Source organism: Grammomys surdaster, unplaced genomic scaffold (genome assembly GCF_004785775.1).
Source record: "Grammomys surdaster isolate TR1022 unplaced genomic scaffold, NIH_TR_1.0 125742, whole genome shotgun sequence".
Lineage (NCBI taxonomy): Eukaryota > Metazoa > Chordata > Mammalia > Rodentia > Muridae > Grammomys > Grammomys surdaster.
In genome coordinates, this window is record NW_021620574.1 from 1,862,875 (window position 1) to 1,871,644 (window position 8,770).

At 39.6% G+C, this 8,770-nt stretch overlaps 1 pseudogene; it reads right to left on the minus strand.

The window, feature by feature from the left end:
- Positions 1–626: 626 nt before the first annotated feature.
- LOC114639574 lies at positions 627–1,118 on the minus strand (annotated as a pseudogene).
- Between the last annotated feature and the right edge of the window lie 7,652 nt (positions 1,119–8,770).

Here is an 8,770-nt window from a genome sequence, read left to right on the forward strand (position 1 = left end):
TTAAAAAATCACTCAGAATTCATATTTTTAAAATGTAGATTTAGTTTGAATTTCTACTTTATGAGTACAGGTGTTTTGCCTGAATCTGTGCACTAATTCCATATTCAGTGCCCAAAGAGCCCAGAAAAGAGGGTTGGATCTAAGGCTACTGCCTTGTGTGTGCTGGAAACTAAACCCAGGTTCATGGGAAGAACAGCCAGTACACTAACCACTGAGCATCTCTCCAGGTCCACAAGGAAAGTATTTTTAACAGTCTGTCAAGCAGGAATAGTTCTTGCATAAAAGCATCCTTGGGTTAAAAAGTATCTAGGATAAACTTGTTACTATTCGATCAGGGAAGACTCAGTAGTGTCTTAATAGAGTTAACACATAGGTAGCAAACACAGAGGCTGCATTATTCTGAATTGAACTCAAGTGGTGCAGAAGTCAGTCAAAAGACACATTCATTTACTTGTCCTTTCTTCACTGAGAGGCGAGGACCAGACACAATGAGAGACAGGATCCAGGACGAACAAGTCATGGCCTTAAAACCATAAAGCTCTATTATGTGCAAATAAGCTTCATTTGTTTATTTATTTACTTATTTCTTCCTTTAAAGTTTACTCAATACAACATGATTTCCAGCTTCACTGAGGTGGCTGACCATGTTCACAACCAAAGCCGCCTCTAAGCTGGAATTCAGTTGCTGAGCCAGCCCCCAGCCTCAGCTTTCCTGTCAGCTCCAGGGGGCACAGCACTCCTTCTGTAGTGTCTCTGCCTGCCTCCCCTCTTGGGAATCTTGCAGGCCGCTCACCTTCTGGACCTTTGGACAGCGGCCTGCCAGTCTCTGGCCGGCTGCCATGAAGGGTGGCGGGCAGGATCTCCTGAGGTAGGTGCAGGTAATCTTGGAGATACTGGGTTCTCTCATTTGTAAGGTTCCATAGAAATGTCTCTAGGCAAACTGCTCCTTCATGTAGCATCAAGACTTGAGACTGCATGGCCTCCATTACATGAAGGTTAGGCATGTTCTTGCCCGCCAGCTCTGGGTGTTTGGTCATGTGGACATCTTTCTAGGCAACCGTCACACCTTCCTTAAGGAGGAGTTCATAGATGGCAATCCTGTTCTTAGGTATCAGCATCACGGCAGCTCTGAGATGGAGATTGGAAAGAAATTTATTTACTTTTTTTTTTAAATGTCATTGGGTATCCAATTTACAGACTCGCACTTTCTAGGCAAGCACTTTACTACTGAACTACCACCCTGGTCCCAGTGTTGTCTTCAACTGTCAGTCTTCAGATTCAAAGTTAGATCTCGTCTTGGCACTGTTAGCTTTTTAGAAAAGAAACATCTCAGTTCTAGGAAGCAAGCTGGTAATAAGGGCATATAAATACATATAAGATATAAATACATATAAATATAAATTACATGTGGTGTAATTCTGGCAGCATTTATAATATACTACTCTTGACTGGTGTGCTGGTTAGTTTGATGTCAAGTTGACATATAAGAGTTGGCTGAGGGGCTGGAGACATGGCTCAGCGGTTAAGAGCACTGACTGCTCTTCCAGAGGTCCTGAGTTCAATTCCCAGCAACCACATGATGGCTCACAACCATCTGTCATGGGATCCGATGTCGCCTTCTGGTATATCTGAAGAGAGCAACTGTGCACTCGTATAAATAAAATAAATGTTAAAAAAAAAAAAGAAGAAGAGTCGTCTGAAAGGAGAAAATTCAATTGGGAAAATGTCTCTGTAAGATCTGCTGTAAGGCATTTTCTTAGTGATTTATTGGGAAGGGTTCGTTGTTGGTGGGGCCACCTCTGGGCTGGTGGCCCTGGATTCTTTAAGAAAGCAGGCTGATGCTTATGTAGCAGAGGATGGCTTTGTCAGGCATCAATGGGAGGAGAGGCCCTTGGTCTTGTGAAGGCTCGATGCCCCAGTGTAGGAGAATTAGAGGGTGGGGAGTGGGAGGGGGAACACCCTCATAGAAGCAGGGCAGGGGGAATGGGATAGGGGTTCCTGGGGGCGGGAACTGGGAAAGGGGATAATCATTTAAAATGTAAATAAAGAAAATATAAAAAAAAGAAAGAAAGCAGGCTGAACAATTCATGTGAAGTAAGCCCCTGCTCATTTTTCTTACCCTGCAGGTCTTCACTTATGTATTATAGTTTCCAATTTTGTGTTTTTATGGGATTTCTACATTTGCCAATGTGTGTGTAACTCACTCTGTATCTTCTATTTCTTTTGCTTTTTCTTTAACTCTTTGTTTCTCTTTTTGTTTGTTAATTCTGTCTTATTCAGGTTTCTTCAGTTTTGTTTTATCTTATTTATTTTTCTTTTCTTTAGGTGCCTGTCATTTTCTGGTGAGAGAGAGAGAGAGAGAGAGAGAGAGAGAGAGAGAGAGAGAGAGAGAAAGAAAGAGAGAATGCAAATTTGAGTAGGGTAGAGATGTTGGGAAGGATCTGGAATGAGTTGGAGGAAGAGGGGTCATAATCAGAATAGACTGTATGAACAAACCCCTTTTTCAATAAAAAAAGAAATTTGGGGGAAAAAAACCCAGATAAAAAACATTTGGTTTGGTTAGAATGATGTCACTAAAGTAGAGATTCTTGGCTTCTTCTCCCTTGCATTTTTAATCCTTACTTTGAATGATGGATCTTTTTCAAGAGAAGACCTGAATTGTATTAGTCAGGCCGCTCCTGTGACTCTCTGATTAGTGATGTTATATATGCAGCTGCCATGCGCTCATCGTCTTCTCTGAAACCTCAAGGGCTACTGTCAGGAATGATAGAAAACCTAATGTGCGATAGTCAGCACATCTCAGAACGGTTAGGAGCTCCCAGTCTATTAAGTACATCTGAGGCACACAAACTTTGTTTGTAGTAGTTACCTGCTTTAAACTCAAACCAGAAAAGATATACAGGAAGCTAGATGAAGCTTACTTCTAGAATGAGCTAATTAATTAGATTAATAATTAATAATAGTTAATAATGAATTAGAATTAATAATCTTACAGATTTTGAGATAATGTTTACTGTAAAATAAAACAAATTCCAAGTTTTCCTTTCCCAGCCTCGGCTTCTGGAATGATGACTCTGAGACTAATTATTTATTAACAAATGCTTTGGGCATAGTTTTGGGTCATTTCCTGACTGGCTTGTAACTTATTTAATTCATCCAAACGATTCTATCTCCTACTTGATTAGTTACCTCTCCTCAGTCCTGACCTTCTTCCTCCCTGTCTCTCTCAGCGTCCCCCTCGAGTCTCTCCTTATTGTCTCCTGAGCTCCCAGGCGAGTCTCCCTTTTATTCTCTCACTATTTCCCAGAATCCTCTTTCTTCCTACCGTTGTTACACTTCTTATTTCCTGCCTCAGCTCATTGGCCATCGGGTGTTGCTTGTAAGAGATCCTTTCTACAATTTATACCTTAAGAAAAGCTTTGGAGAGTCAAATGGAAACCAAGGGATTGTGAGATTAGTGGCAATAGAATAGTCCCTTTTTTCCCCCTCTATCCCATACTATGTGGCTCTTCTGATGTGAGACAGAGATTTTGGATTTTCCCTTAACAAGCAAGTGTGGATTTAGAGAGAGCTATGCTCCAACCCCAAAGCCAGCTTTTAATTTTTAATAGAATTGGGACAACATAAAGACCATCTGTCACTTATGTCTAAAGAGGGCAGCAAAGAAGAAGTGGAGGTGGGTGATATCACTTGGCTAATTTACTCTTTTTTCTTGGGACATTTTCTCTTGATGATCCGTTCTTTTTCTTCAGATGTTTCACTTGTCCAGGGGTCTGCAGATTCCTTAGTTGGATGCTTTTATTCTCCTGGAAAGATAAATGCAAAACTCCTAAAAATGTAAAGTTAATAAAGAGCTATGTAATCTATCTCCGGGGCTCTTTATCACCCCTGTTTATTAAGCATTTCTTTTAAGTATGATTAGATCTTTCTATAATTGCTTGTCCTGTAGGATTGTGCAATATACCTACAATATGGTTTATGTTGTAATATGCAAGAACTGTTTCATTTTTGCTAAAGAAACACGCTGGAGCATTGTCAGTCTTAATTTGTACAGGTATCCTCACAATAGCCGTAACTTCTAATAAATGTGTATTTACAGAATCAGCCTTCTCAGAACTTAAAGCAGTTGGCCATTGAAAATTTGAATATATATCTATGGTACGATGCATATACTTTAATTTTCCAAACTCTGCAAAATTAAACACATCTATTTCTCAAATTTCATTTGTTTGGGTACCTTTTGGGCTACTTCATGTAGGTAATGGAGTTTGGTTATACAAAGATCAGGTAGGAAATTTCTTTATAATTTCCTCGGCTTGTTGGCAAGTGATAGAAAAATCCTTCTTCAAACCTTTGCTGTTAACATTGTTTCTTAAGACATTCTGAGGCAGCCGGGCGTTGGTGGCGCACGCCTTTAATCCCAGCACTTGGGAGGCAGAGGCAGGCGGATTTCTGAGTTCGAGGCCAGCCTGGTCTACAGAGTGAGTTCCAGGACAGCCAGGGCTATACAGAGAAACCCTGTCTCGAAAAACCAAAAAAAAAAAAAAAAAAAAAAAAAAAAAAAAAAAAGACATTCTGAGGCTTCTAGCACATTTGTTATTAACAGCTGATCGATTTCATTATTATCTTGTGCTAGAGGTCCTGGTAGACCCATTTGGGATCTGATATGTGCTATATACAACGGATGGTTTCTATTTCTGATTACTTGTTGTAGTTGAATAAATAGCAAAATTAATTCTGAAATCATCTGGAATAATCTCAGGTTTAAATAGGTAGAACAACTCTTTCAACACATTGAGAGTAATTATCGAGAGATCGAGGACAATCTAATAATGCCATAACAATGGCATACAGCTCTGATTTTTGAACTGAATCATAAGGGCTTTGAACCACTTTACTTATTTTTCCTGACTTATAACCTGACTTTCCTGGTTTATTTGCATCAGTATAGAATGTAGGGTCTCTAGAAATTGGTGTCCCTTTTATTATACAAACACAGGGGAGTTCCATGGTTGGCAGATTCTTTACTGTGTTGAACATTTAGCTGCTCCTGTACTATACGAGGGAGAATCCAATTAGGTTTTTTTTTTTTTTTTGGTTTGGTTTTTTGAGACAGGGTTTCTCTGTGTAGCCCTGGCTGTCCTGGAACTCACTCTGTAGACCAGGCTGGCCTCGAACTCTCGAACTCAGAAATCCGCCTGCCTCTGCCTTCCAAGTGCTGGGATTTAAGGCGTGCGCCACCACCGCCCGGCCAATTAGTTCTTTGTATAAACTGATGTCTTTGCTTTTGGGATATCTGTTGTTCATCTCTCCCAAAATTTACTGCACGCTCTTTGCTAGTGTTCATTTTCTGCCCATAATGAGGCAATTTCACCATTAGTGAAGGGTACCACAGTTTCTGCTGGATCTATTCCTGCTAATTGATGAAGTCTCATTTTCCCTTTCAGAATCAATACAGAAACCTTTTCTGCATAGGTCTTTAATCTTTTACTCTGTGTGCTACAAATATCCATTCTAAGATATTATCTTCTCTCTGCGTAAGAATTCCTGTGGGAGAATGAGTAGAGGGCAATGTAACTAAAATACAATCCAACTTTACATCCAAAGAGTCCACATGTGCATCCTGTAATTTATTCTCTACCGGAGCTAATTTTCTCTCAGTCTCAGCTGATAATTTTTTTTTTTGGTTTATTTAAATCCGTATCACTTTGTAAGGTTTGAAATAAATTACTTAGCTCTTGAGTAGTTAATACAATTAGGATCATAGACAGTTCCTATCTCCCAGCATTTTTTGAAAATCCTTAAGAGTTTGTAATTGATTTCTCCTGATTTGTACTTTCTGTGGTCGTATTCTTCTGTAAACCTATCTTATATCCTAGATAATTGACACAATCTTCTCTTTGTATTTTTCAAGAAAAATTTGTTAATTCCCATCAAGGCAAAATTTTCTTTTTCTCTTTGTTTCTTTCTTCCCTCCCTCCCTCCCTCCCTCCCTCTCTTCTTTCTTTGTTTGTTTGTTTATTTGTTTCTTTGTTTGTTTGTTTGTTTCTTTCTCTCTCTCTCTCTCTCTTTCCCTCCTTCCCTCCCTCCCTTCTTTCTTTCTTTCTTTCTTTTTTTTTTTTTTTTGAGACAGGGTTTCTCTGTGTAGTCCTGGCTGTCCTGGAACTCACTCTGTAGACCAGGCTGGCCTCGAACTCCTGCCTCTGCCTCCCAAGTACTGGGATTAAAGGCATATGCCACCACTGCCCTGCCGGCAAATTTTTCTTTACTTCATCAAATATTTTTTTGCCCTAAGCTATGTGCATCTGAATTAGCCAGTAAGATAGCATCCATATAACGGTAAAATTTAGATTGAGGAAACTGTTTACAAATTGTATATAATGGCTGTTCTGCAAAATATTGGCACAAGGTAGGACTTTAATATTCTTTGCGGTAAGACTTTTTAATATCTCTTTATTGGACAACTAGTATCATAAGTAGATACTGAAAAAGCAAACCTCTTGCTATCATGCTCATGCAAACGGACTGTGAAAGTACAATCTTTTAAATCAATTACTATCAGAGGCCATCACTTATTCAATAAAGAAGGTAAAGGGATTCCAAGTTGTGAAGAGTCCATTGGCTGAATCATCTTACTTATGGTACTTAAACTTGTTAACATCCTCCATTTTCCAATTTGTTTTTTATAACAAAGACAGGGGAATTCCATGGGTTGGTAGATTCGTCAATGTGTTGAGCATTTAGCTGCTTCTGTACCAGCTAATTTCTAGTACCTCTAATTTTCTGATGTCAAAGGCCACTTTTTTGTCAGCTCACCATTTTAAAGATTGGGCATTTGGTACCTTGAAAGACCAACACCTGTTGTGTCCTGCATAACAACAATCTGTATAGTCTGTGACTCTTCTTGATAATTCCTCTAAATGTTTTTCTCAGAAGCATTCTTTATCTTGTGGTTTGTTTCTGAGATTGGAGGAATGTTAATCTGTGCTTTCCACTGCTGCAACAAATCACGTCCCATAAACTCATGGCTATAGTAGCCACATACGGCTTTAGTTTTTCTATTTGTCCTTCTATCCTGATACGCTACACCCAATCTTGCATTTTCTTTTACCTGAGATAACATTCCAATCCCTAGATGCTGAATATTTACCTTCTGAAGAGGCCAACTGGATGCCAATATTTTGGTGAAATTACGGTTACATCTGCTCCTGCATCTACTAAATCTTCAATTTCAATGCCATTTATTTGTAGTTTTAGCTTTGGTTTCTGATTATTTATATCAGTTTGCCAAAAATACTTGTTTTTTGGTCTCTCCTGAATTTTTATGTCCTTGACTATAACCAGAGCTCTGTTTTTGTTTTGTTTTGTTTTACAACAGGCATTAAACCTTTTGATTGCTCTGTGTATGAGTTTCTCTACTGCTGACAGGGAACATTTAAATTAAACTTTGATATTGGGACCTGAAGGAGGCCCCTTAGAGTGTTTTCTTTTTTCTTTTTCTTTTTTTTTTTTTAGTTTGGTTTTTCGAGACAGGGTTTCTCTGTGTAGCCCTGGCTGTCCTGGAACTCACTTTGTAGACCAGCCTGGCCTCGAACTCAGAAATCCAAGTGCTGGGATTAAAGGCGTGAGCCACCCCCACTGGGCCCTTAGAGTGTTTTCTGATGACAAAGGTGAAACATGAGGCTCAATATCAGCTGTATTTGTAATCTATTCATCTATTGGTGCTGATTTTGCTGATTTTGGAATCTTAAAGATTCCAATCATCCAATTGCATTCTGAATTAGAATTTTCAAAAGCTAAAGGCTCAATTAATATTTGTCTGATTCTGAATCTGATTTACAGCCAAAGTCAATCTTTGCAAAAGAAAAAAAAATCAGTGAAGGCTTCTTTTGGAACTTGTATAATTTTAGTAAGCGACTCAGACCTCTTTTCTGTTGCACCCACCCTCGTCCAGCAAGGATGACGCAACACACGAGCTCTTCTTCAAGCAGTTTATTCAGGACCTTGAATAAGCTTCTCTCACCCTGGGGGAAGCGTCTCCCAGGCTTAAGTACTCTAGGAATAGCCTACCCCCATCTGCCACGTAGCAACAGCAGATAGGCCCACATACACGGAAGCAAGCCAGATCACTAGCCACAGCCAAATAAGGTCTTGTTTACTCCTGAGAGCACTCACCAACAGGTGGCGGAAGGCAGAGACCAGCGCCATCTTAAGGGCGCGGCACTATGCGGCTCTCCACACTTTTCGGATTCTTCAACCTTGTCCCAAGCATTTAAAGCTGCTAAATGACACAGGGCCAAGGTCTGATCACCAAGTTGCCTATGTCACTCAGTATATTGACCTCCGCCCAGCAACTGATCTTGGGAAATATTAATACCTCCAGCCATATTTAATTGTTCTATGGCCCTAGATTCCTTTTTCCACCATGTTCTACATTGTAACTGAGGACCAGCTTCCACTATTGCTGTTGCCAAATCTTTCTAGTCTTGCAAGATAGTTCTGTCTTGAGTTGCCCATGAATTTAGTATCTGCTTCACATAGGGTGAATGCATACCATACGAAACAACTGCTTCCTTAAATCTCCTTGAATCTAATATGTCTATAGTATTCCATTTAATTTCTTTATAGCCTTAGGGGTGCCTATCATCTGGTGGTAGTTTTTATATAGCAAACTGGATAAACTAAGCCTGGTTTTTTTTTAACAACCTTGGGCTGTTCCTCTTCAGTTTTTTCATGCAGTGGCAGTGGTGAAACAGGTTCTTGTCTGAAT